Source organism: Anopheles darlingi, chromosome 3 (genome assembly GCF_943734745.1).
Source record: "Anopheles darlingi chromosome 3, idAnoDarlMG_H_01, whole genome shotgun sequence".
NCBI lineage: Eukaryota > Metazoa > Arthropoda > Insecta > Diptera > Culicidae > Anopheles > Anopheles darlingi.
Genome location: NC_064875.1, coordinates 16,058,967 through 16,081,466, shown reverse-complemented (window position 1 = coordinate 16,081,466; position 22,500 = coordinate 16,058,967). Strand labels below are relative to the sequence as shown.

The 22,500-nt window shown below is 46.8% G+C and overlaps 1 protein-coding gene across 2 annotated transcripts in view; it reads left to right on the top strand.

The window, feature by feature from the left end:
* Positions 1-695: 695 nt before the first annotated feature.
* The window catches only part of LOC125953393 (uncharacterized), a 64,529-nt gene continuing 42,724 nt past the window's right edge, over positions 696-22,500 (top strand). The window contains exon 1 of one of the 2 annotated variants that reach the window (XM_049682940.1): positions 696-799. The gene's annotated coding sequence lies outside the window, so the exon portion shown is untranslated. The remainder of the gene's footprint in view (positions 800-22,500) is intronic. The other variant, XM_049682942.1, reaches the window with a different exon arrangement.

Sequence of the window (22,500 nt, the reverse complement as noted above, 5' to 3'; positions counted from 1 at the left end):
TTATAGATGACAAAATGTTGGGAACGATCTGTGTTACTAATATCAGTATTATATTGTTATTATGAATAATTAACTAAAAAGGTGAGTAAGATTTTATGGCCTTTTATAAGAGCGATTGACGTATTTTATTTCATTTTTTCTCATTTTGTTAAGCCATGAGAATAGCCGACGACGACCCAGCCCGGCGTTACTGTGGGACGATTCTTTCCGAAAAACAGATAATATTTTTGTAATAAGCATTGATTCAATGCTTTCATCAAACCGTTATCCAGGGAATTTTAATCATTTTATAAATTTTAAAACCAATATAAATTGTTTTTAAATTTTACAACAAAATGTGCTAAGTGGCAGCGAACCTGCTCGTTCTCTCCCTCTCTCGCAGTCTCGCGCAGAAGAAAAATGATTGAAAAGACAGTACTTGCCAGAAAAAAACGTGTGCAGTTATTCTCCAACCATTTTAATGACCAATTCCAATTTGATAAAATGTATACGCTTATTTAGTTTCATCCTAAACATCTCAGAAGTTGTTTTCAGCTACGAAAAATTAGTAATATTTTCAATATGCAAGATCCAAGTCGGTTCTGGTGCAGCATTAACCCTTTGACCAGCCAGCGCTCGCTCGCGACACACGACTTCGTGGAACTTCGTGGAACAGTGCGTCGGCCGCCATTTTTTTTATTGTTCTCTCAGCTTCCGAGCGGTCCGCACGTGTACCGCTCTCGCTCCGTGAACGCGTGAAACCGTGCGTGAAACACGAAAAAGGTCTCGGTCGGTCGGTTTCCAAAGGGAGGCAAACCGGGTAGGCATTGCCGTAGGCGATCCTTGAAGGCGGAGTTTTCTCAAAGTGCTTTTCTTTGTGAAGCTGCAAACGAAATAGTTTGAATCGAACTGTGAAAGTGCAACTGTTGGGTGCATTCTAGTGGTTGCTGGTGCACTCTGGTGATTCTTGGTGTGAACACACTCTCTCATCTGCAAAAACCAAAAGAAAACAACGTGCACAGAGAGCGAGAGAGAGAGGGAGAGGTGCATTTGGGTGTTTTTGTACGATTCGAAGAGATATTTTGTTCCGTTAGCGTTCTTGATTCTGGGCGGTGATGCGTGACGCACTTTGCTCCACGCGCACCAGCCTCTCCCTGCTCCAACCAACATAATCGCCCGACCCACGGTGGGGTTGGTCACCCAGAGCAGCGCATAACAAAGTGCATGGAAGAGCAGTGGTGCATCGCTTTGCGGGGGGCCCAACTGCAAATCGCGTGTGTGTATTCTCGGGCATCGTGATAAGTGTTCTGGAGGTATAGCTGGGACAGGCGGGCCACATCAAACACACACGCGCACATGCTGCAAACCGGATGCATTCTTCGTTTTGCTTCGAGGCCCGCTTCGATTGGGAAATTGCAGTTTGTTGCTGGAAGGAGAACAGCAGGTTCGGAGGAGAAATGTGAAAAAAGGACCGCCCGAAAACCCGTAAAGACGGTCGCTGGTGTCAAACGAAGAACAAACAAACGGAAATGCTCGGTGTCCTGTTGTGCGTGCCAGTGTGAGGATAGATCCGAAAAAATGGAAAAAAACCCATCTCTCAAATACGCAGTTGTGGTGTGGCTGTAAAGTCCCAGTGACCCTGTATTGTGCCATGTGTGCAAGGAAAAGATGGGCCGCATCGATAAAGGAAATGTTGCAGCCGAAGGAAGCCCAAAAGATGCTGCCGAGGAATGCCCATGTACTACGATTGCATCGCTTTCAAAGGTAGGCCCTGGCTTCAATTATCTTCAAAACCATAACCATGTTAGCGGAAATCATGCGTTAGCATCGCACAGTGTAGTACATAGTGCCAACGGAACTGCTATCATTATTGATAAGTGTGACCAAATTGCATGTTTGCACTCGTTCAGTAACGTGTTCGATTTTTTGTGTTGTGCAAAAAAAGGTGGCTCCACCAAGTCGCCAAAAAGCCTGTCGCCTACTACGTTTGCCATTTTTGGATCAACCGCAACGATGTGAAGGCGGTGCCCTATGAAAGCAGCTGATACAGGCGGGTAACCAGTCTCCCAGCTCAACCGTTTTATTAGCCCCAGTTGTTTATTTGTTTTTCCACTTCATTTTCCAATGTCGCCTTTGATCTGGGCCCCTGTGAATTGGATGAAGGGCATCGCGGAGAACGGTGATTTGCCCTTCCTTGCTGGCGGCACCACATTCGGCCTCTAACAAGAGAAAAAAACAAATCAAATTCCAACATAAACATAGTAGCATCGGGGAAAATCGGGGAATTTCCACAGCGGAGCACCAAGTGAGCGTGAAAATCCCATTTTCCCATCTCGCATGCACGCGCTCTCCACCGAGGGATTGGAACCTGTGCTCTCTCTCACGCTGGCAGGGCGGATATCACGCACAATTCGACTGCTGCTGGTCCAAGTGTGGAGTTCATCTCTTGGCAAAGTTCAAGGTCAGCGAGGGGCCTGCTTACTACTGCTGGGGCGAGCACAGCATCTCTCTCACGGGGTTAGTAGTGCTCTCACCAGGGCGAGATGGAGAATGAGATGAGCTCCTACTGGAAGGTTGTTTTAGAAAAACGATTGGGAGAGGTTATGGTACTTGCCGGAACTGACGACGAACGAACACGCAGACAGAGCATCCGCATTCCACACACAAAAGCGCATCAGTCGGCTCCTTCTGACCAGCTGAAGCAGGAAAACTCAATTAAACCACGTGGATGAACCTTTTCTGTTTAAGACCAGACGTCACTGGAGGAACCGGAGATAGGGGAGAAAAGTAAGAATGCAAAAGGAGGATGGGTGTTATTTATCCGCAGGCAAATTGGAATCAATCACATTATCTACCAGGATACACCTATTCGTTTTACGCTGCCTCTTCCGAAGCGGTTAAAAGGATCCTTGGGAAGTGGCCATGAGCTCCAAGGAGCAGAAATATGATTATGCTCAGTGTGTTTGTGGCCATGCTTATGCATCACTGTAAAAGCCTTCACGACCGTCCCCGTAATCGATAAGCCATTTCCCATCTTGAGCTAAGACTCCTCACTCTTTCATATCGATAGCACTCTCTCTCTCTGTCTCTTTCTGGAGTTGATGGAAATGAGATGGAAATTCTTGCAGCTACGACTGTCACCGAAGCTGGTGGAGGATTCTGGATATTTTTGCACTTGAGAGGATTCTACCAGTGCCAGTATTGGCCTCGATGAATTTTTGCCTTTCACCTGACGTTGCGTAGGTGATAGGTAGATTGTCGATTTTTCGATTCCCTTGGTATTTTCCAGTTTCTCACGTTCCTCGAAACGCTTCTTTGATGGAATCCCTAATGATTCTTTCACGGTTCTCCTTCCTTTTTACCTGCAAAAATCATTATACAACTTCAAAAGAAAGATATCAAACTCTCATTAAACCTCTTTACCTCAACATTCATCCGCAGTATCAACAGTCTAGAGAGCTACCGAGGGCTACTGACTGATCTCAAAGTTGTCCTGGCTCTAGGGTACAATTATGGACCGGCGCGCAATCACTGGCCGTCTGCCAAACGTTCGTGAAACAAATTGTAGCATTCAATCGGAATTGGCCGACGATGCCGGCAACGACCGAACGTTGTCACCGCCGTCAGGGTCAGACTAATCATCGCCCCAGCTGGACAAGCAAGCGTCAATATGCTACCTCTAGCTGCACAAGGCAGTTCGGCATGCTCTTGGAGTGATTGATAATATGTTTATTATTGTTGATGTGATGTGCAAGAGTTGACTCATCAGCTTCCGCGAACAACTTGTTCATGGTTCCACGTCGTCTGTCACAAAGCAGACTTAACTTGAACACAGTTGACTAACATGCGTACTTGCACTAGCTATGGTTCCAATTAATTTCCAATACATTCACTTTCATATGATGGGCCCTTTCCTCGTAGCTGGCTGCTCCTAGTTGTTGATAAGCAACCTTTTCGTTGGTATTCACGACGAGTATTTGCCGTACTTTGCGCCACAGTTTCCTTTATTGCTCATCGACAGGGCCATGTAATTGAAAAGCCCAAAGTGCGCAACAAGAAACCATACCGGAACGTGTGTCACTAGAAAGGCTCTCTCCGAAAAAAGAACAAAACAGAAAACTGTGACTGTGGGCCTGACCAAGCTGGGCTGCTGCTCCGTGCTTTACGTAAATAATAAGTCGCCCTTTGGCGTGGGCATCGGTGTCGGGGTTCGTTCCAGTTACAACAGTTTCGTGTTGCAGAACTGTAGAAGGATCTACCTTCCTTCTTCGCTTAAGCAGGATGTGGGTGTGTGTGTGTGTGTGTGTGTATGTATGTAAGGTAATTCGATATTACGGTCCGGCGATTACAATTCGAGCATGATATCCACAACACCTCTTAACTCCCCCCGCCCTTCTTCCTTCCCAAACCGGTTCCATTTTTCGCACATTTCCTCCGATTGCGCCGTTCCATACCATACCATACCGTCATCATCGTCACCACCGTCGACGCATACCGTCGCATCGATCCGGCCACACTCTACGGCCGCGTTGCGCGTCGCGATCCCAACAGGGCCGGGCGGGAGTGTTTTTCACACGTATCTCGGTTTAATTGAATTTTCCCGTAAAGCCGTCGGCTAAAGTGACACAACAAGGCACCGCTAGCAGCTGCCAGAGTGGCGTTGGCGGAGGTGGCATGCAACCAGCGAAGTGGGTGGTACGTTTGGTGACTCCCACTGTTCTCGACAAAAACAAAAAACCCACGAAATTGAAGAACATTTCCGCGTACTCGCTCGTCGCTGGTTCGATGGTTTTCGGTGTGGAAAACGCATTCTTGGGAAATGAATAAGCAGCTCTTTAACGCACGGTCGCTTGGGCCCACTTGGGCGGAGTTGGAAAACGCGTCATCCTCGAGGCAACATTTTCCATTCTAAATGTGTCCGGTGGTGAGTGAGCCGGTTTCGGGATTTTTGTTTCACATTTCATACGCTTTCATCAACGCTCGTTAGGAGAAAACATGAAACGGGGCATTCAACTCTCGTGTTATCGGCACCATGATTCATCGCGGTTAAGAGGGATCTATCGACAGCGGCGAGGAGCAGCGCTGTTAAGTCGAGCTGCTCTCAATCGCGGAGTGGTGTCAAAACATTTGGTTTTGTTAATTTTGTTTTTCTAAATGTTTGCACCGGTAGCACCCGGTGAGCAGCGAGACATGTAGCTGCTGAAGGCATAACATGTTGTTTTCGCGCTCTGGAGCAATTTGTGCGGAACGGGAAGAGAGCGTGTCTTCTATGAGCCTCACGCGTGTCGAAATGGTTCTTTGATGTTCGTCTTGACTGAGAGTAATCCATTTTCATCATGTTCTCTAAAAATGAAGTTTTGTTTCTCAACTCCTTTAAGACATTAGAAGGTGTTATGCGTGTTGTAAGACTTTTATTTCCGTCTTTCTTTTTGTTTATTTTGTCCCCTATTACGGTTTTTCTGAAGGAATTCAGACTTTTACTTAATTTCATTTGCTGATTAATTTGATTTTCCACGATATTGTTGATTAAAACAGATTCCGTCCCAGAATCCGCTCGAAAAGAGGAAAAAATGTGTTTCAAATGTTTATTGGGATTCGATATCTGTTTATATTTCTACTTTGCTGTAGTCTTTAAACATTTATTATTGAACACTTTACGATAGTATCGACATTGACGCCAGAATAGCAGGACTACCGACTTGGGGGACGACGGCGCTCGATCGCGAGCGGTGGATGAATCTTCTGTGGCAGGCCAAGACCGCTCGTCGGTTGTAGCGCCGGATAAGTAAGTAAGTTACGATAGTATTTGAATAGATGATTTCGAAAGGAAAGAAAAGGTACCGAATCTTGGAAACTATAATTTATTTAAATTATGTAAACATAAAATGAATTATGTTACATTTTGAGTAGAAACACTCGAAAAATATGTTAACCTTTACGACATGTTTTCGTATTGAACTTGTAGACCAGCATCACGATTTATTTTTCCTACTTCTCATGAACCGGCCACCATGCATAGCCATGTTTATTCGCCCAAACTGAGATCAGAAATCCTCCGGCAAGTGTTTATTTTGCAACACCTACAACGGGCGCAGAGCAGACTTTTTGCAAAAATCTTTGACGACATACAAGAAAATGACCGAAATTGATTCCAAGTATTTTCCTCTGCATTTTCCACAACCAACAGATCAAAAGGGAAGCTTCTTTTCATCCAGAGGAGGGATTTTCCATGAAAATAGAACCAAATAGCCAGTTTGGCGCACAGCATATCAGATCTCTGTGTGTGTATGTATGTTTACCTCTGACTGGTAGGCGCCGTATGGCTGGTTTGGGCCACAACCCAACAATCAGACTCTTGTTTTCCACTTGCGCTCTTTCATGCGCGCCAAGTTTCATTTTTGTCCTATTGGGAAACCTCTCCTTTCCGGTGTTTGTGTGTGTTTATGGTCCCACCGATCGGTAGTACACCCTACTCTGTTGTTTACTTTCAGTCATTTTTTGAAGGGCTGCTCATTTATGGTTTTATGGTAGAGATGCGACCGTAGCGATGTCTGGTCTGCTCTGTTGTCCCTCGGTGGCGCTCCGATAGAAAGCAAATTTGTAAGGTATCGCCAGCCAGTCAGTCCGTGGTAGTTAGGTTGCTTGAACCACTGGCCCATTATCACTCCGCGACCGTGAGTCGACCGGGGAGCCAATAAAAGTTTCCAAACGAAATCAACCGCCAGCTTCCGTGCTATGATCTTAAAGGGACAAACAGACCGACACAAAGAGAGGGGGAGAGGTTGTCCACCATCGACCAATAATCGGCTGATCGGTTCCGGTACCACACCGAGTGTGTATGTGAGTTAAAGGTACACTTTTTCCGGGTACAAAGGGCTCGTGCGACCAGAGCACGGCCACCCGGCATAAAAGCTGCTCATAAATGGGGCTTTCCCTTCCGATCGATCGATGATGGCCCACCAGCCCTCCCAAAAGTCGACAGGGCTAGCCCCGTACTCCAATCGATCACTTTCGGGAAGGGAAATTTGTTCGCCACCGGTTTTCCATGCCGCTCGCATGACGAGACGTCGATTCGGAATGCAAATGCGCCCCCGCCGGTTCGGAGCGGTCTAGGGAAATTTGAAAGTAAAAGCAGTGCCGTGGTGGGCTCGTTTAGATCGATCGATCGATCGATCGATCGTTGGTTGGTTGGTGTAGGGCTCGGAGTTGCCATTTTCCAATTAGTTTTATCGGTTTGCTAACGAATTCGGTAGACTCTTGGGTACGGCATACGTCATCGCTATTCGATTGATACCCGATATCGGTCTCTTCCAGCTCATTTTTCATCGTTAGCATAAGCTCGATCATATAGACAGATCATAAGCTGTGCATTCCCCAAAAATTACGGGGAATATGCAAACCGGACTACTTCCTAGATAGTGGAACAATGAACGTTGCACGATTCAGCATTGCCGGAACCTCACTGGATTTGAAATAATTGGCCAACCTGAGGGAAAATGAACCATTGAAAGCGATCTCATCGCTGACTGCAGCCTACAGCCCACGGCTGGATGTGAAAAGCGCCAAGAAAACGTTAATCTCATTAGCATACTAGCCTCGCCAGGTTCGCAAATCCTCCACCAGCGCTGAAGTAGGAGTCAAGGAGTTTATGTTTTCACTCGACTTCAGTTCGGTTTTATGTAAGCAGAGCGTTGATCGCGGACGGGAACTTTCAGGGGACCACAAACATAACACGCCGTACCAGCAGGGTTTCCCCCGCGGGGGCGCAATCAATCACGATTCAATTCGTGGATCGTTGCTTCGAAACCAACTTCAACTCGAGCCGGCAAACTAGTCTGATCGAATCCGGGCAGATTGACACCCCGGCGATCGATCGGGCGTTCTTCAGTCCAGTTTTTGCACACGCTTTTTTCCGGGCAGGGCTGGAAAATGGGCAACATTTCGATTTCGATCGTTACATAAATCACACCAGCATCGTGACTCCCTTCGTAACGATCATGAGCGACGAGCGGTGGATCGGATCGGAACGATGACGTCCGAAAGGAAGGAAGGAAGAAGCAAGATTAGATGATCGACGTCCCCGGTCGGTCCGGCTAATTATGGGAAAATGGTGGCTCCGATCGATCAATCGATCGATGGAGTCGAGGCGAGCCCTCGCACACATAATTCAGTGTGATCGCGATCGCGCTTTGGTGGACGAAGTTCCGATTCCCAAATTAAACCATCCCCGTTCCCCGTCATCTTGATGCCTGCCGCTGCCAAATGATGGCACATTCGTGGATGCGCACACACCTTACCCTCCTTAAACGGTTGCCCTAATGCGCGCCTTAAATCGCGATCGCCTAAACGCGGCGTTGCGCAAAGGCCGACGGTTTTGTAATAAAACCATTTTCGGACACGAGACGATCCGTGGGCGCCGTGTATTAGTTTGTGTTGGTAAACCGAGGAAGAAAAAGCACAATGTGGGTAAAACAAAGAAATAAATCCACAGTTGCCAAAAAAATAAAAAAGGAGCTCCCCCCCCCCCCCTCTTTAAGACCCGTAATCGGCCTTTAATTAATTCGATTTTTATGTAGCATCGAAAAACTTTCTCGTCGTGCAAAACCGCCTATTGATGGAGGTACAGCCCAGCAGCGCACATTGTGCCTCACTCGAGAGTACCTCCAACCCCTCCCTTTCCACTGTTAGCTCCACCGTTTGATGGCGGATGGCGAAGTGCAACAGAGCCGGCGCGAAAGTGGACGCGGAAGCTGACGCCTTGATCCCTTGGTTCGCTCTTACTGGGATCCGTTTTGGGTGCTCAATCTGTGTCCGTGATGGGATATTAAGCGGGTTTTGTTGAGCACTCGATTTTGGGCTCGATTTAATGAAGAAGCGACGACGACGACGAATGATCATAATGATGTACTACCGATGTGTTACGAAACGGCCAGCGGCCGGCGGCGTGGCTTGTTGTGCGTAATTGGGAATAAACTCTTTCGCGAACGAATCAGGAAGGAAGCCTGGGAAGGGGCCAACATCCTCATTTGGCGTAATTTACCTGCCTTTCCTGTGGGCAGAGGAACCCGAAAAGTACGCCACGCTGCCGATGATCAGATTTCGCTTACAAGTCATGTACGGACCGTGTTGTGTCTGCCAAAAACCCGCAAGCTACAAACGGCCTTGTCCGAGACCTTTCGGTGGGGTTGGGCACCCTTGGTTGTGTGGCAAAAAGAATCAGTAACCGGTCTGTTTGCTAGCGACAGGGCGATGACGCTTTACACTGCTCTTGAATTCTTATCGCTGCTAGCGACGTTGCAGGCTCATGTTGACTCACGGTTTTCACGCAGTTTACCTGTGTGTTCTTTGATAAAGATTCACGGATTTATGTACTTGCCGAGGTGCTAGATAGAACGCAACAAACTTGGTTTGCAGGTGATGTAGCTACTGATCTTGCAGTATAGGTTATTAGTCTGCGGGAATGGAGCCAGTGTCAGTTGCAAGGATTTTTGCTACCGAATTTTGCTGTATGTAACCCAATGTTTAATGGTTCGATATCATTAGGCTTCATAGACGTCACTATTATTCACTAGCTTCTCCGTAGTACCGAGATAATGCTCTCAGAACTGTATTTTTCTGTTGGTTACCAAGTGTTGAAGAATGTCGATCATGTATAGTGCAATTATCATCAGAACTACACTTTTGGGACCATCAATTGCCTCCATTGTATCTTACTGTGGAATATTGTCATTTCTTCAATAGTGTGACCGTTCTTTGTTGTATCAACTCTTTGCAAACACAGAAGAAATGATCGATTCGATGAACCTACAAGTGAAGGATGGGTTGCAGCAGCAGCCCAACATAAACGATATCCTTTTTTTGTCCACTTCCACTGTGCCTGACCGAACAAAGCGTGCTGATATCGGACGTTCTTGTGCCATGCTGCGGGTTGAAGTGGCTGCGTCTCACGCGGCTCGCCTTTTCCTACTAGGCCGCATGGTCCGTGATCGGCTTTGTTTGCTCCATAATGTACTGGTCCTTCGTCGTCGCCACATCCCGGCAGCAGCAGCTGCTGTGCGATAAGGCTGCCTACCCCCGGGGGTGGGCACTGAGAGTGAGTGTCCCCATTGGCCACACTTATGCACGCTCGAGAGGAGCAGATCTGAACGCAAAAAAGAAGTGGAAATCAACAGGGAAGACACGGGAAGGCGAAGCGTTACTACAGCACCCATACACACACACACACACACACACACACACACCCACCCCAGAGGCTCGTGGTAACGTGATAAGACGGACCACGGAGAGCGGGGCGAAAAAAGTGGAGGGGTGGGGCTAGAAAATGGGAACGAAAACAAACAAAAATTAATGCAATCTACTCAATGGAAGTAGGGAAAGAACCAGATAAATAAATAAAGAACTCTCCACTCAATGTAGCCGGGGTGCACCGGGATCGTCAGCTTGGATTCCATGTTATTCCTACTTCCGCCCAGGCTGGTGCGCATAAATTACTTCGCCCGTCCGGAGGCTGGTTCGCTGGCTGGTTGGTTGAAGTGCTTTCTAGGTTAGGTGTGCTCCATTAGGGTACCCTTCGCTAAACGCTGCACACGACCGCGGTGCATCAGTGCACATATTGTTCATGAATGCCCCGGAATGGGTGTGTGTATAGGTGGGTTGCCTCGGTGATACAACACGCGCATCAGGTACTGCATCTATGGTACTGTATCTCCCTGGCTACTGCCGTTGGAATATTGAAGCATCTTATGGCTCTATACCGTGGTTGAATAACGATGCTGCTGCCTGTTACTGTTGTTGCAACTGTGCCGAGATGCAGCAGCAGCAGCCCTTCTGTAAAGGGTGGTACAAAATGCAGGTTAAGTGACTGTTTGGGAAGGTGCGACTCTGTATGTGTGCGTGTGTGTCTCTCTGTCTGCCCAAGGCTTTGTTTCGATCGTTTTGCGAGATAACGGCTACGTCGACGACGAAGACGACGACGAGCTGCGCGTGGGTGGTGGAGGCTGTTCGGTTGGCTAATGTGCGAAACACCTTGGCGTGAGCGTTGTCGAAAGAAAAGCCCACATTCGTAGCTTGTAATTAGTCGTTAGCAGTTTGTTTTTTGGGGTTGAATCGCTTAGGCGTACGTGACGTACATTGCTGTCCTATTAATTATGACTAGTTTTTGCTTTCCTGCGTTTGCCATGTTTAATGTTTGTTTTTGTATTCGATGCTATAATGGAATGATGTTACTAGGTTATCAGTGCATCATAACCCTTCTTGAAAATCATTTCTTTGATTTTTCCGCTATTCAATGTAATTTGTTTTTATTTAAAAGAAGCAAAATTTATAACAGTGATAACAATTAAGTTACTACAATGTTAATATATTTATTTGCGATAGGGAGCAGTGTAGTGGGTGTGATCTGAATTCTGTTTCTTTGCCATTTTAGCCATGGATCGATGCACGCCCAAAAAACGCGAACTGAAATTGTTGTACATCTATATATATAAAAATCTCGTGTCACATTTTTTGTGTCCAAACTCCTCCGAAACGGCTGAACCGATTCGAACCAAACTTTGTGTGTATCTTCTGTAGGTATCAGAATCGGATGTAAACTATATTTCATTCCCATTAATTAAGTTATTCAAAAAGTAGAAAAATTATTTTCCGTAACTTTCTGTTAACCTTTGATTTGATATTTTTCTTAGATTTTTCATACAAAAAAACTAATACTCTCAAATTTTCATAGCCCTAGCTCAAACAGTTATTTTTTAATGATTTTTTGAAAATCCACTAAATCACCGATCAGTAGTTGCAATACTGAGCGCCAGGGAGCGTTGCCAGCGCGAATTAATTTAATTGATGAGAATTTTATCCTAGAAGGCTTAGCTAAAACCGGTTTAAGCATACTGGGGCAATATGCACAATTCGAATTTTCGAAATTTCATCAAAGATAAAAAAATTATGTATAAAAATTTAAAATGTGCACACACATCACTAACAATTCAGGATGTACTCTAGGATGTATGATAATTGAAGTGCAATATGAAAAATCCAGATGTTTTCAATCGTCGAGTCAGATACCGATATCCGACCGTATCAATGAAAACACGAGACATTCATATTCATGTTGAATTCTATAGTTTATTTGCAAGCATTAACTACATCATTAGCTAAAAAATTTGGCATTCATATTGAATCTATACTGAAAGGCAGTATATACCAACTATTAACATTATCATAAGTGCTGTTGCGCGGGGTCCAAACTCCAGGCGGTAACGTTAGGAGCTCAACTCAGTTATTGGAAAAATGAGTCATTACGTGTGTTCCATAAAAGGACACCGGTAGACCCGGGGTGTAAAAGGGCAGGAGACTTGCGAATAAAGAGGAATCTGATTAGAAAACTCCTTTTTCGTAGTATCCCAAAAGCGAAGAGACCCCCTTTCGAGGACCTAGCATCCACGACAAAAAACTTGAGCTCGATAGTCCCTCAAAAGCGAGGAGGAATTAAAGGCGACGGGATTATATACGAAACAAACCGTCTCCGTTAGTCGGTAGATCAACTGCCAATGATAGTTTAGTAATTAACTTTGCTGATCAATCCATGAAATTCAATCCCATTATTAACCTTGCTGATTAATCGCTCAAAACCATGGTTGGCGATCATGTAACCAAAGTTGAATCATCGGCAAATATTAATAACAATCCTAACACACAAAGTAGAAACTCAAAGAAATAGAACATTTTAGTAAAACCTAATTTTCTACGCGTAGCGACGCACGCGGGTCATGCTAGTTGAAAATAATTGTACACCCTATATTAACTTTCAATCGCATTTGAATCGTTTAAAAAATATCATTTTCGTAGCTCCTCTTAACTCCAGCATGAATCATCAACCTGGTCCACAACGCTCATGTCGGATACGGTAATTAGCGGATTGTAATGATCCCTCAGCGTACCACTTGATCCTTGATAACCATCACACCGAAGAAAAGTGTTTATCTTTCTGCTAAACGTTTCAAACAAAAAAAAAAGGAAAAACGCGGCCCTACCATGCAAGTTTATGTAACAACATTCCTTGCATCTCGCCACCGGCAACAACCAAACAAAGGGGGAGAGGGCCAACAACGAGACAGGCAGACAAACTTTCAATTACCAGACAATGCCCAGTTTCCACTTCCAGGCTGGCCAATCGGCGTGTGGCGTGGCGGACGCTGTCAGTGAAATTGATGTAGCACGAGTTTCGTCGTCGCCTTAACTGCTCCACCGTTCCCTACAAAGCCACCGTACGTCCGATAAAACATAAACGCGCTTGTGCTTCCTTTCGAAACGAGAGCAATTTTGCGAAATTTCCTCCGCACTGGCACGTATCTCGGGATGTTGAAGGTGTTCGTGTTTTTGGAGCGTTTTTTTTTTGGTTTTGGTTTTGCTCTTCTCATTAGCATTGCTGGGTGTGGGAGGATATCGTGCGAAGAGCAGAAGCCACTAAATCGTTTTACGGTCGTTAATGAGTTTCATTGTTTCCCTTGGAGAGAGGTGTGTGCGAAGAAGGAGTTATCCATCGACGGCACGCAGCAGCAACAGCAGCATATCATCGCGCACAGCTGATCAGCGAGCGACGAGCGGGTGTGAGGGCAGCGTGCACCGCGCATCTCCACATGTCATGCGAGGCTGGGGATGGTCTGGTCTACTGCAAATCAGGTGAAGCGAATGGAACCATGTTTATGGATTTCACTCTCCCCGCACATAGCGGACGTTTACACCTCAGTGCACGCGTTGCGGCTGCGAAGCGCGCTGCTTGTCAGTGGATTCACTGTGAAGAAGCTGCAGAAACACTCCGCCTGAGGGCATCCGCTAGTGCATCTTATCGAAGCACCAAATGAGTGCAACAAGTGTGCCACTATTGTATGGTGAGGCGTTTCTTCGATGCTAAGGCACCCGGTGCACTACGCTGGCGATGAGCACGATTGCAGCGGCTGCATCGATGTCTTTTCTGGTGCGAAGTGGTAACACTCTAGTGGAGGGTTATTGAGATTAGCTTTTCATAATGGGGTGGCACGCTCGTTAGAGAGGTTCGCTAAAAGGTTCATTTTCAAGAGCGATGCTTATGAAAAGCGTATTATGTCATCATGATAAGAATGTTGAGATTGAATATTGAACGTAAATATTGATAATGACTGAATCGTATCTTGAATAATGTTTGTTTAAACTATCAGGAAGTTAGATTAGTTCTGATAGCAACATTGGAAATATCTAATTCGAAAAATTGGTCACTACAGTTCAACACGGGTAGCAGGACAATTAAACAAATTGACCGACATTCACTTAGAATCTGCTGCTCGACGATATACAATAGATAGTCCAGAAAAAATCTTAAAAACACTAAATACCCCCACAGGAGATGTAGCCATCCTGCTGGCTAATGGTATTGCAGTCTAGCTGGTGCACTGAATTGAAAGTGACGTCCCGCTATTTCAAATCAATCCCGTCCCAATCCCATCCCGGACACCGAACCGGAGATAGTGGGCGACGGAACAAGCATATGCACTTGGCACTTCACTTCCGTCCCGTCCGGCTATCATGCTGTAGCCATTTTCCGCTTATCTGCAAACCAGCAGCACCGCTTCGTGTACTGCTTCTGGGCTGGGCTATGTCCTAAGTTCGTTAGACGGTTACGCGCGGCATAGAGCGCTTGATGAAGATTGAAAAAGTAAAACGGCGCCCGAACGCGCTATACCGGTTTATCGTTCCCCATGCACCGTTCCAGTACGGGGCAACCATAGTACGGAGTGGACGACAGCGGACGACAGGGGACTATTCAGAAAGGACGCCCGGTGTTGGGCTGGGTGCAGCTGACAGTTTTATTAAGTGCTTTTTCCGCGATGCAAATTCACACCAGCAGCCGCTCTGCTGAAGTGGTGCTATGTTGCCTCCGGTCGCGCAACCCAGCACGAAGAGCGCTCCCAGTGTTAAAGCGAAATTGGGTTAGCAGATAACTTCTTTAAGTCGGATTTAACTCTTCCGAGTTGCCCGAGTTTTTCTCCAAAACTGTTTTGTTTCGGTATTTGACACAATTTTCACGGATTTGTAGAATAAAGTTTCAGTTTTCTTGAACTCCCACCACAGAAAAGTGTAACGATGGTTTCCCTCTGTTGCATCATCGGTGAGAGTGTTTCCGCAGGGAAGAAAAACGACCCAGAGCGGGGTGGGCGAGGCGATACAGCCGCCATGGACACGTACCTATGTCACCCGGAGTCATCGCCTTTACCCTAAGCCTGCCTCCGGTCCATTAGATCAGACCAGATGCACCGGCGCAATAGAAGGAAGGAAGCTATAGACCTTCTCCAGGTACAGATATATAGTGGCGCATATCTGCGACGTAACACAACATGTAACATGTCCAACAACTCGCCCACCAACGCCCCGACATCCATCCAATCTACCTCTAGTCGTCGCACCTCAGCCACTTGGAATGTGATATGAAGAGCGTGCATATAGCGCTGTGTATGCTTTGAGAGGGCCCTAGGGAGGCGTCCTTCCAGCCAGTAGACAGCGTTAGAGTCACCACCCAACCACTACCACCCGCTGTGGCCCAGTGCATGCGGAAGTGATTGTCATGATAATTGGCAGCGCGCTTGAGCGAAGACGGCCGTCGAGTCCCGGCCTCGAGTCTTTTCCAGAGACTTTGTTGTTGTTCGTTTACTCTATTGCTTCGATGATGCGATCCGATGGTACTCGAAGTGCTTTTCCTGGCGTTTCTTTTGACTGCCGTGCCTTCGGGAATGTCAGTGAACGCTCGATCACTTGAACGACGATGACGATGGCGGCGCTTGGAGGATGCCTGCTGGCCCTGTTCCGACGTATACCGGCTGTTGTTATGAGAAGTGTTGTTTTGGAAAAAAAAACGGAATTGTTTACTCAGGGAATCGCTGGAAGTGGGATGCGGTTCTACGGACGCCGCGAAGTCGATACTGTGTCTAGCTGTGTAGCTGCTGTGTGATGTTGAAGCATTCAAATAACAGCGAGCTATGAATCGAGTCGTTTGTGTTCGCCATTCCAACGCGTACAGTGACTTCTAATATTCTACCAGATCCACCACCTTCATCACTTCAGCATCAATGGCATTCATTGGACGCTGGATGGATGCCGCGTGATGCTAATGCTTTAGCCATACGACCAGCACACTATAATGGTGGCACTTCGATTTCCAATCTCTGGCGAAGATCGAGATAGAAGCCCGTCGAGAGGCACACTTCTGCAAAGTGTGTCCCGGGCGGACAGCAAATATAGGAACGGTCGATTCCGCTACATGCGTTGGCACACTCACCACAACACCTCGTGTACACGGACGGGTCCAACGAAACATGAAAGAACTGTTACACACCTGTCGGAAAGGGGGGGATTTTAACATTATTGGTATCATAAATCAAGCAACATCAGCAGCAAACCCTCCCCCTTACCCTACGGATCTCGGTATGGCCATGGCACCAGCGAACCATAACCCGAGCGGCCTACCCCTTCTCATTGCACATGTATGTCCGTCCGTCCGGCGTGCTGGGTTGGCATTTTATTGATCCCTAAATTCCTGTTCTTGGTCGTCGGTCCCCGGTTCGGTTGCGTTCATTCATCGGAGCATAAGCACACCATCGCAGCATAAAGCATAGGCTGTCCGCTCTCCCGTTGCCGTCCCGGGTTGTGGTGGTGTTTTGTTTACCATTTCCTTTACCTTGGCAACGCACGCGGTATTTGCTGCCGTATGCGACGGCCACGGTCCAACCGTTGGTAGCTTCTAGTGCTGACCACATCGTCATCTCCGGTTCGGTCGTCGACGTTCTCGGCAGTACCCCCGGACACTAGGTCTGCATGGTGGTGTGTGATACCTTCTGCTGGTAGCTCGTGCGTGTTCTATCTTAAATACGTTAGTGTGCTGGTGTCTGTGTGCCCGTGTTTCATACTCGAATATCGAATCCAAAACTCGTCCACAACTCTCCGGTCTGGGGTCTTTAGAAACTAAAGCTTCCAGCGACCGAGTGGAGAACGAGTTTCGTTTCCTGATCCGTCGATCGGTCGGTTTGCAAAGCAGCCACCAAGCGTTCAATGCCTGCCTGCCTGCTTGCCCGTCTGCTAGGGTGGTCGAAAGGCTTACGCGGGTACACGGCGCGCGCATGCTCGAAAGCTGTCCCCTACCCTGGCGGCCATAGCGGTGGCCTGGCCGGATGCTCTGCACTGCATATCACCTTTAGTGCCTTTAATACGTCTATAAATCCAGTTCAATAACCTGCGCACCCAGAGGCCTGGCTGGCAGAAGCGACTTTCTTATAAACCGCGACCGCGAGACGAAAGTCTTGGTGGACTCGCGCTCTTTGGCGATGCTAACACGGCCAGCAGGCAAAACCGGTTGTGGTCCCCATCCGCGTCGTCGTCGCCGTCGTCGTCGTGGTCGCCCGGTACTGGACTGTCCTGTCCGGGTTAGTGTTTTGTCTTTGTGTAAGGCGTTCTCGCTGCTGGCCACACGCTGCGGCTACGTTTGGCTATTGCTTGATCTGTTAAACGACCACACCATCACGACTACGACGACGGCGACGACGATGATGGCGTTCTTGATCGTAATCTCTGGGGCTATGGTCGGGGAGGGGAAGACACGCTTTTCCTGCCGAGCTTTCGGGTGCTGGAGGTCCCGTTCAACAACCGAGCAGCACGAGATGACGACAAGGCGGAGGAGACCTGGGAAATCGGCACCCACGTTCTCTACGGTGACCTACTTCAACCGAAGGTACCGACGTGCCGCCATCCCACGAGAGGGTGGGCGAATGACGCTTTCGGATAGTGAAGGACAGAACGACCGCTAGCTAGCTGGCTGGAAGCAACTATTCAGTACCGGTGGCGAAACGAAGACTAACTACCGATTTGTTGTTGAGTGTTTAGGAAGGGAACTGTTACTATGAACGGCGAGCGACGACCCGCTTTTGGAAGGGCTGGTCCATTTACAGTTTGATCCAGTTTTGGTCTCCCCGTTCTTTGGAGAGGTAGCTTTAGGAAGAGTATTTTAATGTTTTCTCCCAGAGTCTTGAAATCGACTTGGAACTGAACCAAGAATCCAAATGCCCTCGGCATGACTCAAGCGCATCCATTCTCGAAGCTCTAGCACCATATATGACTAATAGACCTTTTCGCGATCACGATGTGCCGCGAGAGTTCTCAGTAGTATGGGCTGCCAGCGCCACAAACTGACTCATCCGCTCCGTTGTTTTGTTTTGCCCGTTGTCGGAGCCTCGTCAGATGTGCACAGTACCCTACAAGCCAAATTTGAAATTTTGCAAGGTGGCATAAGAAGCAAACCTTTTTGGGGAGGTTTGTTTCTTATGGCACCTTCGTGCCCCTATCATATGCCACCTTGGTTTTTGGGTTATGCCACCTTCTGAAATTTCATGTAAAAATTTCAAATTGCATACTTTCAGAGGTTTTTTCGAGTAGTTGAAAAAATCGAAAAAAAACTTTCGACCGCCCCCCATCCACCATTTGGGATCGCCGATCATCTTCTGCTTGTCTCACTCCCCCGTTCTAGGTCTGCTCTTTCGTCATCGTCGTAGTCGTAGGTCGTGGTTTGTCGCGGTATGTCTGTCGGTGATGTATGTGGATGAATGAATGTGTATGAAGTGGAATGATGTTAGGGAGATGATAGGATTTGAGACGGGAATTTCGAACGTGCAACGCACTGAACCAATGCTTTATTGATGATCACCTGTTCACAAACGCTACATCAATACGTGAAATCGAGACCGTGCGTTGTGACAAAAAGTTCACACATTTTGAATTGTTCACAATGTCACAAACATGCCTTCGAATGATCATCATGATTCACATTGATTGAAATAGAAAACAAACATTTTGCTCATCAAAAAATGCGTGTCACGCTTCACGTGCGTATTGGCAACCGCGCACACGATCATCAGGCTCAACACGAACAATCGATTGCACCCTAAAACGCATCATACCTTGATACCAAATCAACACAACTTTTGACCAATCGCTATGCGCAAAGTGCATCTGGATTGGTGTACTTTGTGTGCACTTTCTTGCGCAGAAAAGATAGAAGACCTGGCGAAGAATATAGCCCAAACTATCGTGAATTTTCCCAGGAATATGCGACATCAAAACATGCCGTTTTGAGCGCAAAACTCCGACATTCTTGAGCATGTTTTCCGCCTATCAAATTGCGTCAAAACAACACCAATTCGCGATCGTTTTCTTCTGTTGTTGGCTGCATCGACAGCGCCCTTTTCGGTGACTATCACCAACGCGTAGTAAACACCTTGGCGCACACGCCCTCCTCGCTGCAAACCCCTCCTCCCCCATTGTTCGTACATCCTGCGCAGATTGTTGTCCTTTGTTGTGCATTCTGCGTTTCGTGCTTGGCACCGGATGCTGTTGCCGATTGTTCTGCTGCTGTTTTGTTGTTCTCTTCTGATTGGACAACTGCACAAGCAAGACATTTTCCCGCATCACTTTAACCCGTTCAAATGTGGCGAAGAGATCTTCGCCCCTTTCCCATCTCTCGCCCACGCAAGGGACGCGATCGCCCTTCCTTGCCGGCGTGGGCGGAGTTAGGTCTTTCTTCCGTGGGGAATCTTTTCTATCACCGTTTTCGTCACCTAATCTGTAAACTTTGCGGTATCATCTGCCTCGTTACCACCGTGGAAAACGGTGAGAAGAAACGGATCATCATTCCCATCCTTTTTATGTTAAGAAAAACAGCTCTGTTCCTCGCCGTTTTGTGGCAAAAATGCAAGTAAATGCACTTGGATAATGAGGCAAAATGTTTATCATTTGTACATGTACATCATGCAAACTTTTTTGGCGTAGAATTGGGGCTAGAAACATCGAAATACATGTTCTGCCGGCTGTTTCTTTGAATGCGAACAGGCGCGGTGCAATAGATTAAACGGCTAAAGTTGACCGAAAAGCGGATCAAATTAGTTCGCGACAAGGTCTACCATTATCGTACGACAATCTGACGCATTTTTCTAATTGAAAATCGCCGTATTTATGCGAAAAAAGGCAAACAAATCGCGGTGTCGCGGTGTGTTTCGATTCACATTTCGATCAATCGAACAAAATTCGGGAAGATTTCAAACTCAAACGACGAAAACGACTTAAAGTATTGCCGTCTCATCAGCCGTCTCGTTCGCGCTCATACACAAAACTGCTCGATCTGGAGCTCGTATAGCGCTGTTTCATCGGAAGTCGCACTCACTCCTACACTCAGCATAGGAATCGTGGTTTGTAGGGTGCCCGGCACTTGGTTCCCCGCAGATGATGACGTTTCGTTTAGAGACGGATGATGAAGATTGATCCCCCTACAAGCCAAATTTGAAATTTTGCAAGGTGGCATAAGAAGCAAACCTTTTTGGGGAGGTTTGTTTCTTATGGCACCTTCGTGCCCCTATCATATGCCACCTTGGTTTTTGGGTTATGCCACCTTCTGAAATTTCATGTAAAAATTTCAAATTGCATACTTTCAGAGGTTTTTTCGAGTAGTTGAAAAAATCGAAAAAAAATTTTCGACCGCCCATCCACCATTTTGGATCGCCGATCTTCTGCTTGTCTCACTCCCACCGTTCTAGGTCTGCTCTTTCGTCATCGTCGTAGTCGTAGGTCGTGGTTTGTCGCGGTATGTCTGTCGGTGATGTATGTGGGTGAATGAATCTGTATGAAGTGGAATGATGTTAGAGAGATGATAGGATTTGGGACGGGAATTTCGAACATGCAACGTTTTGAACCAATGCTTTGTTGATAATCACCTGTTCACAAACGCTACATCTATACGTGAAATCGAGACCGTGCGTTGTGACAAAAAGTTCACACATTTTGAATTGTTCACAATGTCACAAACATGCCTTCGAATGATCATCATGATTCACATTGATTGAAATGGAAAACAAACATTTGCTCAACAAAAAATGCGTGTCACGCTTCACGTGCGTATTGGCAACCGCGCACACGATCATCAGGCTCAACACGAACAATCGATTGCACCCTAAAACGCATCATACCTTGATACCAAATCAACACAACTTTTGACCAATCGCTATGCGCAAAGTGCATCTGGAGTGGTGTACTTTGTGTGCACTTTTTCGCGCAGCAATGATAGAAGAGCTGGCGAAGAATATAGCACAAACTATCGTGGGTTTTCCCAGGAATATGCGACATCAAAACATGCCGTTTTGAACGCAAAACTCCGACATTCTTGAGCATGTTTTCCGCCTATCAAATTACGTCAAAACAACACCAATTCGCGATCGTTTTCTTCTGCTGTTGGCTTCATCGACAGCGCCCTTTTCGGTTGCTATTATAAACGCGTAGTAAACACCTTGGCGCACACGCCCTCCTCGCTGCAAACCCCTCCTCCCCCATTGTTCGTACATCCTGCGCTGATTGTTGTCCTTTGTTGTGCATTCTGCGTTTCGTGCTTGGCACCGGATGCTGTTGCCGATTATTCTGCTGCTGTTTTGTTGTTCTCTTCTGATTGGACAACTGCACAAGCAAGACATTTTCTCGCATCACTTTAACCCGTTCAAATGTTGCGAAGAGATCTTCGCCCCTTTCCCATCTCTCGCCCACGCAAGGGACGCGATCGCCCTTCCTTGCCGGCGTGGGCGGAGTTAGGTCTTTCTTCCGTGGGGAATCTTTTCTATCACCGTTTTCGTCACCTAATCTGTAAACTTTGCGGTATCATCTGCCTCGTTATCACCGTGGAAAACGGTGGATCATCATTCCCATCCTTTTTATGTTAAGAAAAATAGCTCTGTTCCTCGCCGTTTTGTGGTATAAATGCAAGTAAATGCACTTGGATAATGAGGCAAAATGTTTATGATTTGTGCGTGTACATCATGCAAACTTTTTTGACGAAGAAATGGGGCTAGGAACATCGAAAAATGTATGTTCTGCCGGCTGTTTCTTTGAATGCGAACAGCCGCGGTGCAATAGATTACACGGCTAAGATTGACCGAAAAGCAGATAAAATTTATTCGTGACAAGGTCTTCCATTATCGTACGACAATCAGACGCATTTTTCTAATTGAAAATCGCCGGATTTATGCGAAAAAAAGCTAATCAAATCGCGATGTCGCGGTGTGTTTCGAATCCCATTTCGATCAATCGAACAAAATTCGGGAAGATTTCAAACTCAAACGACGAAAATGACCAAAAGTATTGCCATCTCATCAGCCGTCTCGTTCGCGCTCATGTACCAAACTGCTCGATCTGGAGCTCGTATAGCGCTGTTTCATCGGAAGTCGCACTCACTCCTACACTCAGCATAGGAATCGTGGTTTGTAGGGTGCCCGGCACTTGGTTCCCCGCAGATGATGACGTTTCGTTTAGAGACGGATGATGAAGATTGATCCCCCTACAAGCCAAATTTGAAATTTTGCAAGGTGGCATAAGAAGCAAACCTTTTTGGGGAGGTTTGTTTCTTATGGCACCTTCGTGCCCCTATCATATGCCACCTTGGTTTTTGGGTTATGCCACCTTCTGAAATTTCAT